Source organism: Hemicordylus capensis, chromosome 3 (genome assembly GCF_027244095.1).
Source record: "Hemicordylus capensis ecotype Gifberg chromosome 3, rHemCap1.1.pri, whole genome shotgun sequence".
Taxonomy (NCBI): Eukaryota; Metazoa; Chordata; class Lepidosauria; order Squamata; family Cordylidae; genus Hemicordylus; species Hemicordylus capensis.
The window spans coordinates 37,414,271-37,438,476 of record NC_069659.1 but is presented as its reverse complement, the minus strand read 5'-3'; the positions used below and the strand labels follow the sequence as shown (position 1 = coordinate 37,438,476).

Genomic DNA, 24,206 nt, shown 5'->3' with positions numbered 1-24,206 from the left:
AGAATCCTACCCCATACTGTTTGGAGTAACAAAGGAAAGGGTTGTACAGAGCACATGTACAAAGTCCCAGGTTAAATCCCTGGCATCCTTGGAGAGCTGCTACCAGTCAGAGTAGATAATACTGAGCTAGATGAACCAATGTTCTGACTCAGTCTAAGGGAGCTTCATATATTCAGAGCCAGTTGTGCCACCCAAATGCATGACTGGGCCCTGCATTGCCATCTTTCCATCTCTATCCACCACAAGAAGCCAGCAAGTGCAAAGGAGTGGGGAGCTGAACTTTCTCTTTCTTCAGCCTCCTCCTCCCCTGTTCAGCATGATGAGAACTCTGGTTAGTGCTGACTTAACAACAAAGGGGAGGCACATATTATGTTGGAAATAAGTTCTGTTTGGAGTTGGGGCGGGGGGGAACCTTCTTGGCGTGCTGGCCCAAATGGCATCTTGCCACTCGGATTAGAGGGATAGGGTAGCTAGAATATCATTTCTTTGCAGAGAGGTTTCTTGATCTCATCACAAAATAAAATTGACAGGCAGTCTACACCACTAGGGATGTGCTGGAATGCGATTCAGCTGTCTGAATCGTGGACATCGCCCTTTAAAATTGAGCCCTTTTAAAGTGGAGGAGAGCAGACCTGTACCTGCTCCTCCTCCACTCGCCGCCATTGCTGCGCAGAGGCCATGTTTGTCCTGGCGCCATGCTGGGACAGCTGGGAGACACCCCATGCAGGGATAGCTGCGGGGATGGCAGCGAGTAGAGGAAGAGCAGGTATGGACCTGCTCTCCTTTGCTGTAAAGCAGCTGTGTGAGTCCTCAGTTTTGAAGGGACGTGCCTGTGATTCGGATAGCCAAATCACATTTTGGCACATTCCTGTAATTCAGAAACAGTTTCAACACATGATCCGCTATTTATGTGTTGACTGGACCTTGAAGAAGTCATTGACATAAGGATTGACTGCATATACCAACACTAATTCTTGTCGCTGTCATTTTTCACTTCTGGCCAGAGACTGTCTCTTCTTTGAGTTGGCATTTTCTTGCATCCCCAGAAAAGACCTATACTTCCATCCAAAGTAATAGCAGTATATAGTTAAGAGTGAGTGTGTACTTATGTTCTGTAATTGCAGTGGAGACGAACAGGGTTCCTACTGCCAAGGTTAAATCCAAGTATAGACTTTATGGCATCAGGTACATTTGTTGAAGTCTGAATAGCGGCACTTTTCATTCCTTGTGTCTGAACACTTGCCTTTGTTTTATATTTTTATTACAGTAGAACTACTTGATCCGAAATATTGGCTTTATCTGGAACTCCATCACCAAGTTCACACAGCCATTTTTGAGGTATAAGACTCACCAACATATGATGTTCTTTTCTAGTATTCATATAGTAAAATGATCTTTTGAAAGCACACCTGTGTGGTGGAAGATCATCTTACTAAAGAATGCTTGTTATGTAGGGGTATTTTGGGAAGTGATCATCAGTGATTTTATACAACCACCATCAAGTAAAGTCAGTACTAAGAGTTTATTTGTACATTTGCAGGGATGGGCAGAATTGTTATGGGGAAATGTTTTTTGTCCCTCTCATGTGATCTTCACTTCAGATGTTACCAGAACAATATGGGAAGTGATTATATGAAGCAGCAACCACATCATGGAGGAGTCATGGAGGAACGACAATGGAAGAAATCATGGGTGAAGCATCATGGAGAAAATAAGACCTCTGGCCTTTATTTATTTATTTATTTATTTATTTATTTATTTATTTATTTATTTATTTATTTATTGTCAGCTTTGTATACTGCCTTTTCTAAAAATAATCCCCAAGGCAGTTATTTAGAGTATCTTCAAAATGATGTAAATATATCAAACACTTAAAACATTACAACTGTTAAATTTCAATATTAAAAATAGTACAAATCTATTAAAGTTATAAATATATACACAATAAAACACAGCAATTTATAGAGCAGCAGCTCTTCCCATACTGGCAGGGATGATGCACATTGTAGTCCAACAACATCTGGGAACTCAAGGCTGAAATTGAAAATCCTTGACCAAGGAGGAACAATTATTGGTTTTGTGGGTTGGGAGTGGAGAGTGGTCTTGTGGTGAGCATGAATGGTCCCTTTGCTAAGCAGAGTTCACTTTGATTTGCATTTGGATGAATGAGCATGTGAGCACTGTCTGTTGTAAGATATTACCCTTTGGACACGGGGCTATGGAAGAGCATCTGCTTGAATATATCATGATCCCTGAGCCTGACTCCTCCTCATTTGAGACGGACCTTGAACCCCTGAGCACCCCTCCTCTGACACAGACTCTAAGCCTGAACCCTCTTCAGCCAAGACAGACCCCGAGCCTGAGATAGACTCTGAGGACCTGGCTGAAGAAGCCGGACATGAGAGCACCCTACTCCAGAACTTGGGGGACTATGTGCCTCTGGAACCTCCCCTTTGTCCTGAGAATGCACCCTTGCCCTCTTCCTCCTCCAGCTCAGAGGAAGAAGCTGCAGCCATGCCTTAGCCACGCTGCAGCCTGCAACTGAGGAATAAGGTGTGGCCACTTTAAGACTGCCACACTCCAGACCAGGGGGGCGTAGCCAGGATTCACTTCCCTTGAAGAGGGCTCAGTCTGCTGCAGGTCCCTGCTGCAGCAATATTGTTGCCGAAGCTTGTAGCCTTTTCTTTGCCCTGCTTTTGTGTAGACCTGGAGCCGGGTCTCATGATCTGTGAGGCCTGCTTTTGCCAGGTTAGTGGGGAGAGCAGGCTAAGCCTACTCTCCCCGCAGATGAGCAGGGCGGCTGCCCACATGACTGCAGGGCGGCTGCCCACATGACTGCCGACTCCGTGAAGGAGCCAGCAGGGGCTGGGGAGTTCAGGGGCCATGCAGCCCCCGGAAGCTCCAGTATGCCTTGCACGAGCGCGCAGGGCATACTGGAGAGACCCCCGATCCTGGAGGCTGCTTTTCAGCCTTCCACCAGGGTCTACTCGTGAGTAGCTGCAGTGCGGCTACTCACGATTTTAAAAAACGGGTTTGCGGAGTGCTCGCTCCACAAACCCGTTTAAGGGGAGGGCTAGTTTGGCGGGTTAACTGCCAGGAAGCCACCGGGCTCGCCTGCAAGCCCAGTGGCTCCCATGATCAGGCAAAGTCGGGCTAGGCTCCCCTAGCCTGATTTCGCCTGATCGTGGGAATAACCCCCTGATCTCCTGGCCTCTGACCATGGCTTTGACTGACCTGACTTGCCTGCTCCCATGTAGACCTGATCTCCTGGTTTCTCATCCTGACTTCCCACTTGCCTGCTCCCATGTAGACCTGATCTCCTGGCTTCTGACCTTGGCTTGACTAGACCTGATTTCCCATTCCTCCTGTGTGGACCTGACTGTGTGGACCTGTGTGAAGGCTTCTGGCACTGGCCTGTAAACTGACCTCAACTTCTGCCCAGCTCCCCTGGTGAGTCCTCACACTGCCTGGCCCTGCAAGACACGATAGAATGCAACAACAACATTTATATACCACTTTTCAACAAAAGTTTCCAGAGTGGTTTACATAGAGAAATAATAAATAAACAAGATGAGATGGATCCCTGTCTCCAAAGGGTTCACAATCTTAAAAAAAAAGAAGATAGACACCAGCAACAGTCACTGGAGGTACTGTGCTGGGGGTGGCTAGGGCCAGTTACTCTCCCCTTGCTAAATAAATCACCATGTTAAAAAGGTGCCTCATTGCCCAGTTAGCAGGGGTGACTGATCCCTGGCATCTCCAGATAGACCTGAGAAAAATTCCTGCCCCAAACCTTGAAGAGGTAATGAAGAGGCTGCTCTTCATTATAGACAGTACTGAACTAGATGGACCAGTGGTCTGACTCAGTATAAGGCAGCTTCCTATGTTCATTGTATATTCCTGAAGAAATCAACATCCTTCCATGGTGACTCAGCAAAACCCATTCGGACTAGGTTCAATGCTTCCTAATGGCACTGGCAATTGATTGAATGACTGTTGTGCAGTGGCTTTATAGTTCTGAAAAATGAACAGAAGTGACTCTGGACAACCTTGCTAATATTTCTTAGAACGCTTGTGTTTCATTTCTGCAACAAACGTTATGATTTAGTCAAAACGTTTTCATTCTTCCATTCAGTGTGTTCAAAGCCACCTTGTAGAATTCCCACGTTCATCAACATTATTATTTTTTCCAAAGCAAAGCTTAATCTCTCTGGAGTGCACGATGTGATGGTGCAATTGTGTGGTTTCAGCCTGCAGTTCTAGCACCTGGGGTTCCTCAAAGAGATGATCAGTAATGGCAGACAAGCCTGGAAGATTGCTTTTGCAAAACTACCAGTCTTTCCCTGCAACGTGGAGGTAAAAGAGTGTACTGAGTGTGTGTTAGGTCATATAGGGTTGGGCCAGGTTATGTCAGCAATCTGACCACCCGGAAGGGAAGTCCAGGAAGATAGTCCACAATACAAACTGGGCTGCAGAAACAAAACACAGCTCGGAATAGTTCTCTATATCAGGCTTGGGCTGAAAGCTGTTGACAAACATTGTCTTCCAGCAGCTAACAGAAAGCCGTTGACCTGCTTTATAGTCCAAGCTGATAACTCTCAGCTGGCAGGGATTCAAGGCTTATCAGCCCTCTGCAAGAGGCGTTTACTCCTCCTGATGGTTTCCAGCTGTGCTCTTCACCTTGTGACACGCCTTTACTGTGGAGTCAGTGGGGGTTGCCTGCACAGATCATTTTCTAGTCTGTCCGTTGCTGTCTCTGCTGCCTCAGACTGCTGTGCCTGCTCTGAAACATCAGCCGGACCATCCTCAGCCGTCTCTTGGGAACTGACAGCCGGGCTCTGCCCCTCAGGCACGCCTGCATCGGCTGAAAGGCTGTCAGCTTCCCCTTCCTCCTCGCTATCTTGAGATCGAGGGTGTGACACGTTAGAGGATGCCTTTGGCAAGATTCTGTCAGGTGTGCTGCCTCCTCTTTGGGTTGGCCATCCCTAGAGATGTGAAGGCCTGGTGGGGTGGGGGATTAATTAAAACCAGGTAACCCCCCCCTCCCGGCCTTCACATATCTAGCTCCCCACCCTGCAAAGGTTTGCAGGGGGTACAGTTACCTGGGGTGGTAGTAGCAGTGAAATCTTCACACTTCTCTCAGTGACTGCTGGATGACAGCCACCATTTTTTAACCCACAATGCCCCCATTTGTAAGCCATGTTCTGGGGCACTGTGGTCAGGGGAAGGGATTTCCTACTTTTCTCTCCAGAATGCCCTAGAATTATGCTGTGTTGGTGCATTGTGGACAAAAAAAAAGACAGGTAGTAGTGCTGAGATAAACAAAAAAGTCCTGCGGTTTCCATCCTGTGGTGACTCCACCCCTACAAACCTTAAGGGAATCTACTAGCAAAGGAGGGGATCCACCAGAAATCATCTTGCCAAAAGCCCCCTCAAACCTGGAGGCTGCTCTGGGCATAGGGCCATTTTTTATTAAGGGGGAGGCAAGGGAGGGGCAATTGCCCCTGGCGTGCAGCATCCAAAATATAGTTCAGTATCCAAAGTATGCAGCATCCAAAGTATGGTTCTGTATTAGAAAGGATCAGATCAGTCCTTGCAGCGGCTGACATACTGTGCAGCGTTGTGCATGTCGTGAAATGTAATGTTGCGTGAGCACAGAAATTGCACGAATGGGAGCTGCACAACAGAGTGGCCATTATATCTATTTGTTTGTTTAACGGCTGCACTGTAACGCAACTCCATTTGCACAGTTTTTGCATTGCACGGTATGACAGCTAGAGGGAAGAAAATGGGGAGGGCTCAAGTGAACATTCTTCCCTGCAGGGATCCGTGGTGAGTGCTGTCCTACCTGTGAGGCTTTGGTTGTTGCCTGAGGGTGCCGTGTGCGCCAGGCATGAGATCATAGTGGAAGCAGGGCAGCACTGAGGCTTAGTGCTGCATGTTAGAAATATAAGAAGCTGACTTCTGAAGTCAGACCGTTGGTTCATCTGCCAGACCATTGGTACATCTAGCTCAATATTGTCCACATAGACTGGCAGCAGCTTCTCCAAGGTTACAGGCAGGAGTCTCTCTCAGTGCTATCAGCCCTATCTTGGAGATGCCAGGGAGGGAACTTGAGACCTTCTGCATGTAAGCAGGCAGGTGCTTTTCCCAGAGCAGCCCCATCCCCCAAGGTGAATACCTTATGGTGCTCACATTCAAATTGCAGTGCTCCCATTCAAATGTGAACCAGGGCAGATCCTGCTTAGCATAATTTATGCTTGCAACCATAAGGCCAGCTCCCCTACCCTATTAGCCCTCCCATGTTGGCTGAACTGAATGTGTGCCACAGAGCACTTTGAGATTGCATGGCAGACATGCAGGGGGTTCTCAGTAGGCAAGCTGATGTATAAAAGGTGATCTGCGGTTAGGAAGTCTGACAGCCAGAGGTGAGACTCATAGGTGTATAGTAGAACAATACAATTTACTTGATATTGGAGTAAGTGCAAAGTCAAGTTAATAAAGCTAAATCAAAACAAATTATGCGGTGTATTGAGTATATCCAGAGCTGTGGGGATCACTTCACCCGTCAAACATCTGCCTTTTATGCAGTGTTAAAGGTGTAGGATTCCTGGAAAAGGGTGTCACTGTTAGGTGTTCTTCACCTTTTTTAACATCAGGTTGAAATAACATTTTACCTGAAAACTTGGATTCTGAGTGCTGTGACTTTGCAAGTTAATTCCAAAGCAAATCTGAGTGCTCTGGAAGTGTGACGGAGGCGCCTTTCAATGCTATGCTAGCATTGTGGCAGGCACCTTCCCATGGGTTTGCTCTAAGATGCTAGTATAATGGTCATCAGCCATGTGGACAAGGCCAATCTCAAGAATGCTTCTCCTGGGATTGGCACCTGACTACAGGGGGTGCTGAGTGCATAGGAAAGGCCCACATGACCAGCCCTATGCATGTGGTTGCTGGCCTTTACACAGTATAGGAGTGCTATAGGAGAGACCCATAGAAAAGTGACCACCATGATGCTAGTGCAGTGCTGCCCAACTTCAGCCCTCCTGGGACTTTTACACATAGCAGGTTTTACCACACGTTTACGGGGAGGCTTTACTGTTAACTCAAAGTTGTCCCAAAGAACCAACACACATAGTGGATTTTTTTAACCCCAGATATAAATTGGGCTGCACCCTAACGTGCAGTGAAAAACCCAAATTGCATGTGAACTGCTCTCCGACAACTCACAGGGATTTGAGGGTAAATCTAGTCGATATGTGAATGAATGCAACCCCTCCATTCTGGAGGAGATGCGAGTTAAGGGGCTTCAAAAGCCCCATGGGAAAAACTTCCTGCAGATGTTGGCCTATAACTCTCTCCCTAACAATAAGCCACAGTGGCTGGGGATGATTGTATGTATGTATGTATTTTTTACATTTGATATCCCGCTGTTCCTCCAAGGAGCCCAGAGCGGTGTACTGCATACTTAAGTTTCTCCTCACAACAACCCTGTGAAGTAGGTTAGGCTGAGAGAGAAATGACTGGCCCAGAGTCACCCAGCAAGTATCATGGCTGAATGGGGATTTGAACTCGGGTCTCCCTGGTCCTAGTCCAGCACTCTAACCACTACACCACACTGGCTCTCACGCTGGAACTCATAGTTCAGCAAATCTGGAGGGCCACCATTGTGTAGCCCTGTGCTAATGTAATCTTTAAAGGCCATCTCTCTTAAACTTATATTTAAGAGTCGCTTGGAGCTGGTCCTGCAGCTGGCTTAAATGTTAATCTCCTAATTTCCAGCCTGAATAGGTTCTATTTCTGAACAGCATTCATCAACACGAGTGCCGTTGGAACTGCTCAGCAATGCGCTATCATCAAGTTACACACGCAGACTAACCTTTCCCATTAATTTCAGTGGGACTCCTCAGGAGTAATTTTGTCTCGATGTCAGCCAAAGATTCCATCCAGTGCTCTTGTTGGTTTGTTGTTGATATAGATCCCTGAGCTGACCTCCCCTTCCTCTGAAGTAGGCCCATTGGGAGAGAGGACTCAAAGAGCTAGGCAAACACTTCATTGTTGGACTTGAGCCCTCGCACAGCATTGTCTCTTCTCCTGAGGTCCTGGGGGCAGGATAGGAGCTTCATAGCAGAGGGCACTGGGTCTCCAGAGTACCAGTACTCTCCTGAGGGGCTGACTGCAGGAGAGGTGACAAACTCTAGCTACTCGGAGTCTATCAGTTCTAGGGGTCTTTCCTCAAGACTGGGAGCCTCGGCTGTGCTGTGCTCATCTTCCACAGAGGATCCCCTCCAGATCAGACTCCAGGTCAGCTCTGGCACCCTGCTTCCAAATTGCTCTAAGTTCACCATAGAGATCTGTTTACCTCACTCACATACTGTTTGTATGTGACAGTAAACATCTGCTGTTTACCTCACTCACATACCTTCACTGAGTACCATCTTCTTTGAGAGAAATATGTGTGAAATGCAAAGGCAAGGCCCAACACTCCTGAATAATTTCAAGAAATGCGAACTCTGTTTACATCTGAGCACAGCCATAGATCCAGCCACACATGCTTTCTGTTGAACATTGGAACATAATTGATTGGCCCTACCTAAATGCAACACATGCTTTCCAAATCACTGGGTGTTTTTCAAAGTGAAGTGCTTTCTCATGTGGCAAAACTAACCCAGAGGAACCTTTGAGTTCTGAAAGAAGATGTCCAATTCTTGTAATAACTCAAAGGAACAGGAACCTAATGGAATAGGAAAGTTCTGTTCTAATTATACCAAACTAGATCTGTGGTTCTGAAACCATGCTTTGGGGGCTGCTGCTGATTTCTGATGCACTGGTCCTCCAGACCACAATGAAAAGAGATGAGGCTAGAGTTTATCTGAAGCATCCTTCACATGCTGCAGAGGCAACCCATTTTTCAGGATAAATTTTGAAATGTAAATGGATAAGCAGCTTGCCGCCTTATCAGTGCAAATGGCTGCAGTGGAAGTACCTCCTATTTATGTGCACTGTTAACCCTTATGTGTGTTGGAAGTGAAGGACTTTGCGCTGTCTCTTGTCTCAATGACAGTGGAGGTCAGACTAGTGAGTCAGAGGGCTAGAGGGTCAAGACACTGGTCATCTCTTCTCCACTGCTCTGACACTATCCCTTTGGAATGTAGATTGCTAATTTCAGGGACACTTCCTCCTTCCTCTCTCCCTTCTCTTCCTGTTCCTTCTACCTTGCAACATGGCAAGCTCCCCTCCCTGCACCATATGTGCAGAGATGCAGAATCCACCTGCATCCAGCTAGCTAGCTAGATTAGATATCCTAACTCCTCACTTTCCTGTCTAGAATGGAGTTCTCTAATAAATGCCATATATATTGATTTGAAACTATGAACTGGCTCCAAGTTACTTTACTCTCAGCATACACGCATGCCAAACTAAATTCCTCTGTGTTGTGCCTCTGTGCACTCTGCTATAATGAAAAGGGGTTTCTCCTACCAGAGAGAATTCCCAACAATCTGTGCATATGGCTTTTGGCAGATGGCAGCTAAACAAATACAGCACTGGAGTTGTAATTCAGAAGCCTTCCACAGAAACTCTCACATGGTGGCTCTAAGGCAGGGCTGCACAATTTTAGCCCTCCAGCTGTTGGACTACAACTCCCATAATTCCCAGTCACAGTGGCCAATAGTCAGGGATGATGAGAATTGTAGTCTTACAACAGCCAGAAGGCTGAAGTTGTGCAGCCCTGATCTAAGGAAAGACGATGTGGTGGTCCACCAGGAGCAAGCAAACCAGAATACAGTAATGGCCTTGAGTATGACATAGTTTAAGCCTAGTACTAAATATTATCAAGGATGCATGGCTGCTGCTACAAATGGCAACCTCTTGTGTCCCCTGGTACAGTCCAGAGTACAAAGGGCATGACATGAATACATGCCATGACTACAAAATGAGATCATCATGCTGTGCATTTCTCTGTCCCACAAGCAGCAGCCAGTGGAGTGGAGCAGGAAGACTCAAGACTGCAATAATGTCCACTTGCATATTTTGTGTTACTGGTTATTATGGGGTAGGAAAAAGGAAGGGTTGTGGGGCTGCTCTTTTGGCATCAGTTGCACTTGCTGCCCTCAAAGAAGCTCTAATGTATATATTTGTGTGCTCATAACAACTGTATTATTAATTGATATCATTTATCTCTTGCTGGAAGTGTGCTTAATACTTTACCAACAGAGAGGGCAACAGTCCAAGGGCCTTACACTGTTCATTGGAGACGATACAAAAACCCACCATCACCTCTGCCATTGTAGCGCCATTGCTATCAAAGGTCATCTTCGTATAACTGAAGAGGGAATTTTTGTGCAGACAGACCAGCCAACTCTCCTTTGCGACAGATTACTATTAAAGTAGTTGTGTTGACCCCACAGAACAATAGACAGAGCAAATGAAATAGTACCTTTATTTGCAACAATGGGTGCTAGAAGTAATGCAGTTCTTCAGGCTGGATGTTGGGGGGGGGCATTTGAAATGGGGGTCACACAACATTAGCCCTTCAGCTGTTGTTGGACTGCAACTCCAGTCATCCCCAGCCACAGTGGCCAGTACTCAGGGATGATGGGAGCTGTAGTCCAACAGCAGTTGGAGGGCCAAAGTTGGGCAACCCTGATTTAAAATAACAGATATTGCTGTGTTAAGTTGTAGTGCTTACTTCTGTTTCCCAGTTTGGCCTATACTCTGCACACTTCTGTATCAAGTGGGCAGTCTGAGCCTATGGTCCAATTAAAATGGCTGTCATTGCGCTTCTGCCTGTATTGATGGAAGACCATACATTCGTTGCCATCTCATCAGAGCTGGTCCTAGGATTTTTGGTGCTCTAGGTGAAGTTTGGTTTGGCAACTGCCCACCAGCCAGAAGTGTGGAGCCCCAGTTTTAACTTGAGCTGTTGCCGGGCCTGGCCTGACTTCTGCTCCCAGCTTGTGTGGAGGGTCACTGATGGGAAAGAGCTAAGGAGCTTGGATACCACCCAGTGCCCACCTTTCTTCTATTCTTGCCACCTCCCTCCCCTCAGCAGTGCAGGGCCCTGCAGTCCTCCGGGCCAACCAACCTCTCTGGCTCCCTGACAGGCAGCTTTCATGGAGCTTCAAGGAGTTTCCCTCTGCGACCAATCAGGCCTGGCCACAGCCAAGCCAATGGTTGCACCCACCACTTACTTCCTATTTTGGATCCAGGAACTTGAGAAACCAGGTTGGAGGCTCCCACATGAGCAGTCACAGCAGTAACAGAGTAGAGGGAGGCAGGGAGGGAGCAGAGACAGCACATGCTGAGTAGGGAGGAGCAGGAAAGCAAACCAGAGACCAGCCAAGAGGCGGGTCATTTCCCTTCTACTTCCACCCAGGGAGCTATGGCACTCCTGAAGAACTGGTGCCCTAGGGCAAGGATTCTCAACGTTGGGTCCCCCAGATGTTATTGGATTTCAACTCGCATAATCCCCAGCCCCAGTGGCTTTTGGTTGGGGATTATGGGAGTTGAAGTCCAATAACATCTGTGGACCCAACGTTGAGAATCCCTGCCCTAGGCGACTGCCTGTTGGAGGTGCAGCTCCTGATGGTATCTTAGGACCAGCAACCCTATTGACCACTAGGGGCATTGTGGGTAGAGAGAGCCAGTAAGGGCATTCCCCCTCTGACCATGCTTTCTCTACTTTGATTCCCCTAAGACCAATAGTCTCAGGTTTCATTCTCTTAACTGGAGAGAGACACTTCCTCCTTCTCCCTTCCCTACTTCCTGTATGTAGTTAGCAATGAGGCATGATAGGTCTTATCTATCTCCCTAATGGATTTTCTAAATAAACTACTTTATTTGGAACTTTAACTCCATGTCTCCAGACAATATTAATTAGTGTGCTCCCTGACCCGGGCACTTCTGTTGTATCTGGGGCAGATAAAGAAACCTCCACTCCTCAGCTCTCTGCCTAGTAGACGGGCCTGCCCTGCATCTTATCCCTTTCAAACACTAGTTAAATGTTAGCTTTAACATTAAATGTTAACTTTAACATTTAAAGCCCTACACGATATGGGCCCACCATACCTCCAGGACCGCCTTGTTCGATATGTCCCTCGCTGGGTCCTGAGATCGGCCACAAGTAATACCTTGGTGATCCCGGGCCCTAGGGATGTTAAACTGCAATCAACGAGAGCCAGGGCCTCCCCTTGGTGGCCCTGGCTCTATGGTGGTGGTGGCCTTCTCAGTGGTGGCCCTGGCTCTATTATCTCCTGGATAATATCAGAGCTCTCCGTGATTTGTTGGCTTTCCGTAAGGCATGCAAGACGGAAATGTTCCGTCGGGTGTTCGGTCTCTGAGATAGCTGGTTGTAGAGTGATCTGGTAATCCATGGTTATTATGTCTTGTAATGAGTACAGTATGGGGTTGTGGTTATGATGTTATGTATGTTGTATTTTATAGAACTGTGTTCCTTTGTATGTTATTGCTTGTAAGCCACCCTGAGTCCTATGGGAGTAGGGCGACATATAAATCTAACTAACTAACTAACTAGTGGGTAGGATTGGAGTCTTAAGTAGATTGCAAGCAGGCATGTTGATACTGTTTTAGGTTGCATAAAGCTCTCTTGGTTTGAAATCCGCTTTGTGTGACTGACCCCAGTCATGTAGAAGGTCTTCATGCCAATGATGTACACTTGCCCCATGTGAACTGGCCCTCAGAAGCCTGACTCCCTATCAGTGTTTTCCTGTTCCTTGAAAGCCATATGGTCTGCATAGGAAGTATGAGCCAAGTGATTTATGTATGCTGACCAAGCTTGCGCTGTTCCTGGTCTTCAGCAGTAAACTCTGAATCTCTTCGATACAATTAATTAAGATTTTGCACCCTGTTCTCTGAGCCACACAACGTGAGAGGATAGGGTAATCAGCTAGCTAAGCAATGTTTCCTTTTATTTTTAGATTCTCCATTCTTTATGGTTGATTTATTCCCTTTGAAGAAAATAAGCCTTTGATTAGGAAATATGTTTGTTCTGTTTGGATGATACTAAATTTACCCATGCCTAACCATGCCATAAAACCTACTCACTCACCCCACTGAGCTTCTGTGAAATAAATCTTAAAGGGCCCAAGATGTTTGAACCCCCAAAGCATAGGCCTCTCTCCCTGGCGGCCGCTTGGAGTAAGGGAGATAATGAAGAAAATAGGGAGGGGTGGAGCTGGGGGCCCCAGGTTCTTTGCACCCATCCAATCAGTTATAGCTACACCCCTGCCCAAAAGGATCCCTATTTTTTTATGCTGGGAGTGCTTAGCCACATGTTCACCCCAGACATCTCCAAATTGTGGTTTTGGGGTCTATGGGGTAAATATGTGATAAATTGGTGGCAGTCCTTTGGGCTGATGAAATCTGTTGAGCATAATCTAGATTGGACCCATTTTACTTCCCTTTAGCCTGTTGGATGTTGCATTAAAAATATAGTCTCTTTAAAAAAAATTTTTGGTTTGAAAACTTAATTTCCTGGTTGTGTGGCTTCCCAAGGCATCTGATGGGCCACTATGAGAAACAGGGTGGTGGACAAGATAGGCCTTGGGCCTGATCCAGCCAGGCTTTACTTATGTTCTTATACTCTTATGATTACAATTGTAACATTAAAGGCTTGTAATCTGATATACCAGTAAGGCAGGGCTTCTCAAGCTTGGGTCCCTGGATGTTGTTGGACTACTATTCCCATCCTCTCTAGCTACAATTGCCAAAAACCATTATGACGGGGAATGATGAGAACTGTAGTCCAACAACATTTGGCAGCCTGGTTTGGGAACCCCTGCAGTAAGGCACCTATCTAGATTCAGAGCGAGAGTGTTCATTTCTAAACCTGCTGGATCTAAATGTGCAGGACTTTTTCTAGGAAAAGCTAAAGCTGCAATCTTATACCCACTTACTTGAGAATGAGCCCCATTAAATTCAATAGGAATGGCTCAGTTGGTGGGTGGGGGAGTACCACATTGCCCTTGTTGGGCACCCATGTATCCAATGAACTTTTATGATGACTTATTGATCATGTCCTTAGGATCCCCACATCTTGCAAAACAGAGTGTTATGCTAGGTCAATGGATGGTCCATCACAGGCAGGTTTGAATGGGAGAAGAGAAGGGTCATGTTTCTGCCATTATGCAAAGGACCAGCCGATTGATTTTCATTGAGCTTCTGGGTACAGCCATGTAGAGGACAAGTAATGTTCTCTGAGAATACATTTATTTGCGTTAGGATGTCTCTCATACATTATGCAGTAGTAATGTTAAGAGAACAAGAAATGTATTGCATTCTTTTAATGACTTCATTGAGTATGCTCAGTAAAAGAATAGTAGCCGTCTCAGTAGGACAATGCATGGTGGTGGTATTCACATTTTACAGATGTAGAGAAGGGAGGCCCTTGGTTTCTGTTGCTGCTGTCTTTTAAATGTAGTGCCTTGCCCTTTAAGGGTGTCAGAGCCATATTTTGAAGAATGGCAAAAACAGTGCCAGAAATGGGTGAACATGTGGTAGAGTAGGTGGTTGCAATAATAGAGTCATAAGTAGGAGATGGTCAGGGGGAACTAGGCAGGGGTAATGGGCAGATCTAGGTCTCAGAATCCTGATGAGAGAAGGTTTGGCAGACCTTGAGACCAAATGAGGCCCCGTTTGGGTCTTAAAGGAAGAAAGACTTTAAATTAACATATTTTAAAATGTTAAATATCGAAATCAGGGTTTCTTAACTTTGGGACCCCAGTTGTTGTTGGACTACAACTCCCAGAATCCCCAGACAACTCCCAGAATCCCCAGCCAGACTTTGTGGCTGGGGATTCTGGGAGTTGTAGTCCAGCAACATCTGGGTTCCAAGGCTAAGAAACCCTGATCTAAATATTAGATATTTGTGAGGCTATAAGGTGGTTCACATGACCAGCCCTACCCAGCCTTCTACAGCCCTACCTGGGTAGAGCTGGTCATGTGCCAGGATCCATCCTGATGCTTTGCACCAGGGTAGCCCCAGTTTTGTATAAGCATGGCCTTCTACTCCACTCCCTGGTTGTGTGAATGCTCGGGCTGCCTACTTCCCAAGTGTCCATAGAGCCAGGCGGCAAGAGTGTCTGGCAGTGGGGAAATTTCCCAATGCACTGTGCTCCTCGTATGGTATATTGTGGGATGTGAGATTCTTTCCCCACATCTCCTTGCCACTGCCGGAGCGCTTGCATGCTGGTTGCGGGGCGCGCAACACTGGGAAGCCCAGGAGCAGTGCTGGTCATGTGGGGGAAGGCTCCTCCCCTCCCCCGCCCTCCCCACCCCAAGCCAGGTGAGTTTTGTCATGTGAGCGACCTTTATATCTGCTGCCTGTGCCTTCCCCTCCCCACCGAGCAAATGACAGTTATGGGGTCATTGTAGTTTATATGGGAGAATTAGAGCAGGTGGAGAGAGCTGAATGTTTCCTACCCCAGTGCGTCTACTCTGATCAAATTTGGAACCCCATGCATTTATTTTAAAGTATGCATATCCTCAGGAGATCCGATTACAGATTTCTCTTTTCACATGTGATTTGGCCCTCACTGACGAGGTGCTGAAATTTTTAAGATACTTCCTGGCAAACTGCCAGAGGCCTGGCATTTGGTACACATGATCCCAGGACACTAGCCCCATTCAGACGTTATAAAAAAGGAGGCTGTATTCAGGTACAGCCTCCAAAAGCTTACTGGGAATCCGTCCTGGGGAATTCTCTCCCTGCCCCACTGCCCTAGAACAATCTGAAAATGGAACTCCTCTCTCCCTCTCCTCACCCCCCGTGTGTGTCTGTGTCCTCAGTGGTCAATGTACTTCCAGGCCAGGTTCTTCCAGAAAGCTGCATTTTAGTACACACATGGCCTGACATATTGGTTACTAGATAAGTCTAAAGCAGGCCTGCACAACATAAGGCCCAGGGGCCAGATACGACCCACAGTGACTATTTTACTGGCCCCCAGGTATCCTGCAGCAATACAGGAGCTGGAAACTGCCTCATAGCGCCATCTTGTGCATGCTTTCTCATAAATATGCTCCATGGTGTGCCCAGTAAGGCTTACTCCCATGTAAGCATGCCTAGCATTGCAGCCTGAAAGCAACAATTTAGGGAGAGGAGAGGACTTGGCATTTGGGGGGGGGGGGCTGGCATGCATTCTAGGGGCCCCACTGATTGAGCAGGGACAGAACCTATTCTCTGGCCACTATCCTTGGTTGAAACTATGGGTCCATTGACAGGGGGAATAGATCTACAAGTGACTAATAATATTTTTTAATTTGAATGGAATAATGTGCTAAAAATTGACCTTGGCCCCTGCACGCCAAGTTGTGGATGGTTCTGGCCCACCAGGGCATTTGAGTTGTGCAGCCCTGGTCTAAAGGGAACCATGTACATTGGAGCCAGTTACATTGTCTGCACGGATTCAGAAGATATGTCAGAGCCAGAGGGCTTACTGTGCAATTAGGGACGGGCATGATCACACCAAACTCCCCCTCCTGGCCATTACATAAATAAAGGTAAAGTGTGTCGTCGAGTTGGTGTCCACACCTGGTGACCTGTGGTTGCCTTTGGTAGAATACAGGAGAATTTGGTAGAATACAATGCACAAGATATTCCCCTCAGGGGATGGAGCCACGCTGGGAAGAGCAGAAGGTTTCAAGTTCTCTCTCAGGCTTCTCCAAGATAGGGCTGAAAGAGATTCGTGCCTGCAACCTTGGAGAAGCCACTGCCACTCTGTGAAGACTATACTGAGCTAGATAGACCAATGGTCTGACTCAGTATATGGCAGCTTCCTATGTTCCTATGTACCATTGCCTCCTCCCACGCAGTATGAGATGACTCCTTTCAGCATATTCCTATACTGCTGCTGCCCGATAGAGGTGTTTCCCATAGTCTGGGAAACATACTAGCAGGGATTTGAACCGGCAACCTCTGGTTTGGTAGTCAAGCCATTTCCCCACTGTGCCATTAGATGGCTTCCATTAATGTGGTATTTAGATTGCATATGAGGGGGCAGTTTGGACAATTCCCCCCCTTCCCCCACGAAGGAGAAAGGTGTGCAGGATGGGGAGCAGGATGTGCTCGTGAATGTGCCTAAGCTTACACTAGGCGGGCTGGCTTGGATGCATTCTCTGATCCAGCCCATAATGTATATTAGATGATTGTTAGCCACTTTGAGGATCTTGTCTGGATGGGGGAGTGTGGGGGGGACTTAATCGGACTTTATCCAAAAGATGCTGTACATGACTACAGGTGTCAAGGTGAGTCCAAAGTCCTGCCTCGGACCATCAATCATCTGCCCTGCCCCCCGCTCCAGTGTTCCTCTGAAGAGACTTGTGCTAGCATGCAGGGGCTTTTGGATAATGGCTGAGAGCGAGAGATTTGTCTCCCCCTGAGCTTTCCCAGATAGCAGGCTTTACCATGGGTTTTCTGCAAGGCTTTTACTGTGAGTTTGAAGTTGCCCAAAAAAACCGACATAAAAAGGAGATTTATTTTACCCTGGATATAAATTGGGCTACACTCTTAACGCCTGATGAAAAACCTGAATTGTGTGTGAAGTGTTCCCTGAGGGACTTCCCCGAGGGACTTCAGTGTTCCCTGAGGGACTAAATTTGGCTGATATGTGAATGCACACCTCCATTCCGGAGGAGATGTGAACGAAAAGCCAGGTGGGAAAAAGTCCCCTAGAATTAGGAGGAAAAAAGAGTTGGGAACATGGGAAGCTGCCTTATACTGGACCGGGTCTCACGATCAGTGAGACCCGGTTCATCAGGGTGCGCAGGGAGCACACAAGTGGGGAGGGAGCCCTGGGCAGCTGGATTGGCTGCCCACACAATTGCCGGCTCCATGATGGAGCCGGTGGGGGCTGGGGAGCTTAGGGGCCATGCGGCCCCTGGAAGCCCCAGTATGCCCTGCACGAACGCGCAGGGCATACTGGGGAGACCCCTGGAGGCAGCTTTTCGCCTCCCCTCTGGGGGTCTACTCGCGGGTAGCCACAGCGTGGAGCCGCACCACAACTACTCACGATCAGAAAGCCCGGTTTGAAGGTGCTCTTCCCAGAGTGGCCCCATCCCCTAAGGGGAATATCTTACAGTACTCACACATGTAGTCTCCCATTCAAATGCAAACCATGGTGGACTCTGCTTGCTACCACAAAACCAGCTCTCTTTCCCGGAGGAGTTCCTGGCACAGGTATTTCCATACCATCAAGAATGCTAAAATTTAGCACATGCATAGTCGAAGGGACTCTTATTATTAGACTTGTCGAAAGGGAGACATTTGTAAGCCTCTTCCTAGAAATGGCATGTCAAGAGATGTATGCTGGCTGGTTAAGGTCGTTCCAGGCCACCTAGAAAGCTGATATTTGGTACACATGTAGTCCGAGACGTATTTGTTTGGCCTGGCTTTCCAGGGTTTTTAAATCTGTTTTAATATTCTAACCCGATTTTGGGGCTTTTAATCACTGTAATTGGTTAATTGTTGTTTAAAAATGTTTTTAAATTGTTAATTGTTGTTATATCGTTTTTAATTGTAAACCGCCCTGAGCCACTTTGGAAGGGCGGTATAGAAATCAAATCAAATCAAATCAAATCAATAAATCAATCAATAAGACATTTTTTAGAGAAGACCAAAAATGGACAATTTTGCACCTAACTGACACAACTTGGGGCATGAAATTTACCTTAGAAGAGAGGCCATTACTCATTTGGAATGGAATGTTGAGGTGTGAGAGTTCTGTTTCCCGGAGGGAGGTGGCCTGGCCCATGCCCAGATATTTTGTGGTGAGGGGGGGTTGCTTCCATGTAACTTAATATGTTTAAAGTTCTTTTATTATACACACTAGTCCCCAGTTAGTAACCAATTAGTATGCATTTCTGCTAGCTGGATAGAATACTGCCTGCATGTTATCCCTTACATTTTTTTACAGATACTTAAAAACAAAATTAAAAATGAAAGGGGGGGTTGAAATATTCCCGAGAGGGCAAAATCCTTATAGAACCTCTTTTTTTTTTGCTTCTTAAATTTTTATTAGATTTTACAATAACTTTTACATTCAATTACAGACCTTCTTGTTGATATAGCCATGGATGGAGGGAATTTTTCTACTAGCAGTCAACAACACATCTGCATTTGCAGAATGCATGCTTCATTTGCATGTGTGTGCGCGTACACATACACGAACACACATATACACCATCTGTAAATCAAATCAGAACAGTTGGAAACCTCCATTCTGTAGCTTACCATGGGGATCATATTAATCAGCTTTGAGCCCCTCTAAAGCTGCAGAAACCTTTCGAGGATTGCTGCTGCTTTCCTCCTGCTGTGCAAAAAGCAGACTGAACACCATGTTTCTGATATTCCACGGCTGGAGGAGATTCATGTCTGAAGATAAATGTGCCCCGTGCAGCTGCTTTTCTTGTCTCTTTGTTGAAGCTGTAAGAGCAATGCTTTGGAGGAGAAGGTCAGTTAGTGTGCAGAAAATCTTTTCTCTTTCATTTAGAAGCTGTGGGATGTTGGCCTCAAAGCTGGGCTGTGGACAGGCAGCAGAGTTTTCATTTCAGGCATGCAAAGGGAATGCTGCCTTCATTTGTGGACAAAAATGTCCCAGCTACCTGAAATCCAGGATTAATGATACCACTGTGCAGCACAATAGATCCGTGTCTGAAATATGGACAGCTGGAGCCTCAGAAATGGTTAAACCGTCGGGAAGGGTGTGGGGGAGTGGGTACACACAGCATTTGTGTGTTAGAACAATGTCAAAATATTGAAAAAGCTAAGTAGGTCTTTGGCTTCAACTAGAAAAGGGGAGTGTGGGGTGGGTGGGTGGGAGAGGTGATATGTTACAACATAAGGAGTTGTGTTTTTCCCCCTGATGGCATGCTGCTAGCCTGTCCCCTCTTAGAAGAGAGAAGCAGACACATATCTAGTGTGCATGTGACCTCCAAGGTTCTACCTTCTCTCATCTTTTTTTCCAGTCATCTGGAAAAGAGGCAAACTCATTAGAGATGGCCTGACCATGAGACAGAATGAAGCTCCCACCTCAAGCAGCCAAGTTGTGTGTGTGTGTGTATGGTTCCATCATTCCTCCGAGTACCCCTTTTTATTTCTTTGATGTATTTATATACCACCAGAAACAAACATCTCGAGCGAGTTTACACAGGTTAAAATACAAAATACAAATTAAAAGAGTATTTTGTATTTTGTTAAAATACAAAATATCAATTTTAATTTGATGCATTAAAATATGCACTTGAGGTATTTAAATTTACATGATGCACTCTGTTCAGATGCCTCTATCCTTTATAATAAAGTTAGAACAGTGTTGTGATGGAGCTACGCATGGAGTAAGAGTGATACTAGGGAAAGATCCCCAAATTTGATGCTTAAGTATAGTGAGAAATGGCAATGTGATAACAAAAGAGGCGATAGAGATATTTTTCTATTTATGTTCAAAAAATGAACATAAATAGAAAAATATGGGCCATTTTAAACATGACCCGGAACAGATGAGATTCTTGCACAGAAGTCTTCAGAAACTAGCAATGCATTCTGTAGTTTACAACAGAACTGTGGTTAGAGTGTTGGACTAGGGCCGGGAAGACCCGAGATCAAATCCCCATTCAACCACGAAACTCACTGGGTGACTCTGGGCCAGTCAGGTATCTCTTAGCCTAACTTACCTCACAGGGTTGTTGTGAGGATAAAAATAACCATGTATACCACTCTGAGGTCCTCAGAGGAAGAGCAGATATAAGTGTAAAAAAATATAAAATATAAATATTGGCTCACATATTTCACAAAGTTCCATGCATGATGTAATGCACACAGCTGTGTAAGTGCAACGTTTCCATAGAGTTGCATGTTGGTGACGCCAATGGCTTCACTGTTGTGAAACTCTGTGCAGTTTTTGCATTTGTGCAACAGCACTCATGTACAACTGTATGCACGTTGTGTTACAACGTGCAGGGAACATTTGGATTATGTGAGCCAGAGTCTTTGGTAATCTCCTTTTTCTTATAGGGCTGGTTCAGACGATACTTTCCAACTGGCCCACGTTCTATCCCTGACCTGGTACACTGTCCCACCTTGCATACTCATGTGGAGGGCGGAACATCCAGTCAAATGCTAACCTTTTATAGAAAATCACAGTTAAAGCTTAAAGAGATATAGCCCACTACCTTGGGCTCGTACCTATGTTTATTTCAAGCAAGTTGGTTAGAAAGTAGCATTCCATGGTGTATAACCAGAACTATAATGATGCTGAAAACATTTACTATTGTAATGTCCCTTCTTTTTTTACAGGGTTGATACCAACAATTCTGTCCCACTGGTCCACTTACTGAGCAATTAGAAGCGAGGCCATGCATGTCCCACGCGCAACCCAGTACACCCTTTCGCTCTGTATACTCGGGTTCACTTTTGTAAAGAACCACAATTAAAACTTAGTTCCATGTAAGATTTCAGACCTTTGGGGGCACATGCCCAGGAGGCATGTGTCTTCTGCTCATTTGAGCCTCCCAAGAATTCTTCTTCCAATTTAGGTTAGAGAGAAACCAATATTGGTTGTGACATTCAAACTGAATGAATTGTTTATTCTTGTGTGCAAAGATCTCTTGTCTGGTTTGTTTGTTACTTGTGTTTGTGTTTGTTTGTTACTATGTTTGTTTTGTGTTTTGTTCTTTTGGCATCAGGCAAAGGCCTTGTTCTAGACTTTTAAAGCTATTTGCTGTTTTAATCATTCCTTTGAGTTCTTTTATTTTGTGATATTTGATACTGTTCTTTATATTCTGTTCTGTATGCCACCTTGGCAATATTATTGGAGGGGATATAAAAAGCTTTTAATAAGATCTTCAAATGTAGGGTTGCACAGTGTTCGAAGGACAGATACTGATTTCATTTATACAAATGCCTAGGGAAGGTTTTGTAAGGAAATGGCCCAAAATATGCTAAACTTGTCATGTATTGGATTTCAGCAATGTGGCCTTTCCTATCTGCCTATCTTAATATCCTTTAATTATTGTTTCCATTAAATTACACAGTTGTGTAATCAAAATCTACAATAGTTTTAGTTTTAAAAGTCCAAAGTAGGAAATGCGGCTCATAGATGGCCTATGTGTAGTTTAAAAAAGAGGTTTTTAAATTGTGCAAGGCTACTGATATCTTTATAGGGAAATAACTTTTGTGAACTTCTTCCCAAGGCTTTGATTGATTGATTGATTGATTGATTAAGTGCTGTCAAGTCAGTGTCAACTCTTAGCAACCACATACATAGATTCTCTCCAGGATGATCTGTCTTCAACCTGGCCTTTAAAGTCCCTCAGTGGTGCATTCATTGTTGTCATAATCAAGTCCATCCACCTTACTGCGGGTCATCCTCTTCTCTTTCCTTCAACTTTTCCCAGCATTATGGACTTCTCAAGGGAGCTGGGCCTTCGCATAATGTGTCCAAAGTATGATAGTCTGAGCCTGATCATTTCTGCCTGGAGTGAAAATTCTGGATTGATTTGTTCTATGATCCATTTGTTTGTTTTTCTGGCTGTCCATGGTATCCTCAAAAGTCTTCTCCAGCACCAAAGTTCAAAAGTGTGAATACTTTTTCTATCTTGCTTCTTCAAAGTCTAGCTTTTGCATCCATAGAGTGTCATGGGAAAAACCATTGTCTGAACAATTCTAATCTTTGTCAGTATAGACACGTCACGGCATCTAAATATGCTTTCCAAGGCCTTCATTACAACCCTACCAAGTGCTAGTCCGCTGCATATTTCTTAACTACTGGATCCTTGACTGTTGATGGTCGATCCTAAAAGGCAGAAGCTATCCACCTCTTTATCCACCTCAATGTCTTCAGTATCAGTTCTGAGGCTGGTTGCTGTACCCGCTATTAGTTTTGTCTTATTTACACTTAGTTGTAGTCCCATTTTTTTCTCTGTGCTCCTTGACTTTAATCCACATTCTCAGCTATCAGAGTGGTGTCATCAGCTTAGCTCAGGTTATTGATGTTTCTTCCTCCGACTTTAAAACCACACTCATCTTCTTCCAATCCAGCTTCTCACAGTATATGTTCAGCATATAAATTGAATAAATAAGGAGAAAGTATACAGCCTTGTCTTACTCCTTTGGAACCAGTCTATTTCACCATGTTCCATCTGGACTGTGGCTTCCTGTCCTGTGTTTCCTGTCCTGTCCTGTGTTTCCTGTCCTGCTTTTCATGAGAACAATGAGATGTTCTCGGACACCCATTTTCCTAAGGATATTCCACAACTTGACATGGTCCACACAATCAAAGGCTTTTCTGTAGTCAATAAAGCACAGATTGACTTCTTTCTGGTATTCTTTGGCTTTTTCAATTATCCAGCGTGCTTCAGCAATGATATCTCTTGTTCCTCGGCCTTTTCTGAAACCAGCTTGAACATCCGGCATTTCCCTTTCCACATAGGACTCTAATCTGTGTTGGATGAGCCTGAGCATTATTTTAATAGCATGTGAAATTAAGGATATTGTGTGATGGTTTGCACAATCTGTTAAGTCTTGGTTTTTTGGTATGGGTATATAGACTGACCTCTTTCAATCTGCTGGCCACTGTGTTCTCCAAATTTGTTAGCATAGTTTGGTTAGAGCCTTAACTGATTCTTCTTCTGTTGCTTGCCATATTTCTATAGCTATTCCATCAATTCCTGAAGGCTTCCGACTTGGTAATGACCAGAGTGCTGATCTAACTTCATCTTCCCATACTAGAGGTTATTGCAAGTAGGGAATATCTTCTAGAGTATGTTGGATGTTGACATCCCTGCTGTACAGATTTCCAGTATACTCCTTCCATCTCTGTTTGATCTTCTCTGAATCAGTTACTATCTGTCCTTTGGCATCCCTTAACATACTATTTCGAGGTTGGAACCTCCTTCTGAGTTCAGAGAACTTTTGGAAAACTTTCTTTGTTTTTCCAAGTCTGTTTCCATCCTCAAGGTCTTAACAGATGTCACTGTAGTACTGCTCCTTGTCTCTTCTAACAGCTTTCTGAAACTCCCTATTAAGTTCCTTCCTGAGGTCTTTATCTTTCCTGACTTTGGCTTCTCTCCTCTTCTTGGCAATTTTCACCATCTGTTCTGACATCCATTGTGCTTTCTTCTGTTTCTTTGGCAGTCGCTGTTCCATTCATCCTTCACAACTTCTCTGATTTCATCCCACAGTTCCTCTGGTTCCCTAT

The 24,206-nt window shown here is 45.4% G+C and overlaps 1 protein-coding gene and 1 long non-coding RNA gene across 12 annotated transcripts in view; both read left to right on the top strand.

Annotated features, from left to right (window-relative positions):
- Positions 1-24,206, top strand: part of ATP8A2 (ATPase phospholipid transporting 8A2) — a 595,211-nt gene that overhangs the window by 23,219 nt on the left and 547,786 nt on the right. For 2 of the 11 annotated variants that reach the window (XM_053308078.1, XM_053308079.1), the window contains exons 2-4: positions 1,268-1,338; positions 1,602-1,692; positions 3,311-3,450. The exons of 5 other annotated variants lie outside the window; for them this stretch is intronic. The gene's annotated coding sequence lies outside the window, so the exon portion shown is untranslated. The remainder of the gene's footprint in view (positions 1-1,267; positions 1,339-1,601; positions 1,693-3,310; positions 3,451-24,206) is intronic. 4 more of the 11 variants (XM_053308081.1, XM_053308082.1, XM_053308080.1 and 1 more) reach the window with 3 other exon arrangements.
- LOC128350211 (uncharacterized) overlaps positions 7,994-24,206 on the top strand; it is a 41,727-nt gene continuing 25,514 nt past the window's right edge. Inside the window, exon 1 of the long non-coding RNA XR_008319193.1 lies at positions 7,994-8,301. This is a non-coding gene — a long non-coding RNA (uncharacterized LOC128350211). The remainder of the gene's footprint in view (positions 8,302-24,206) is intronic.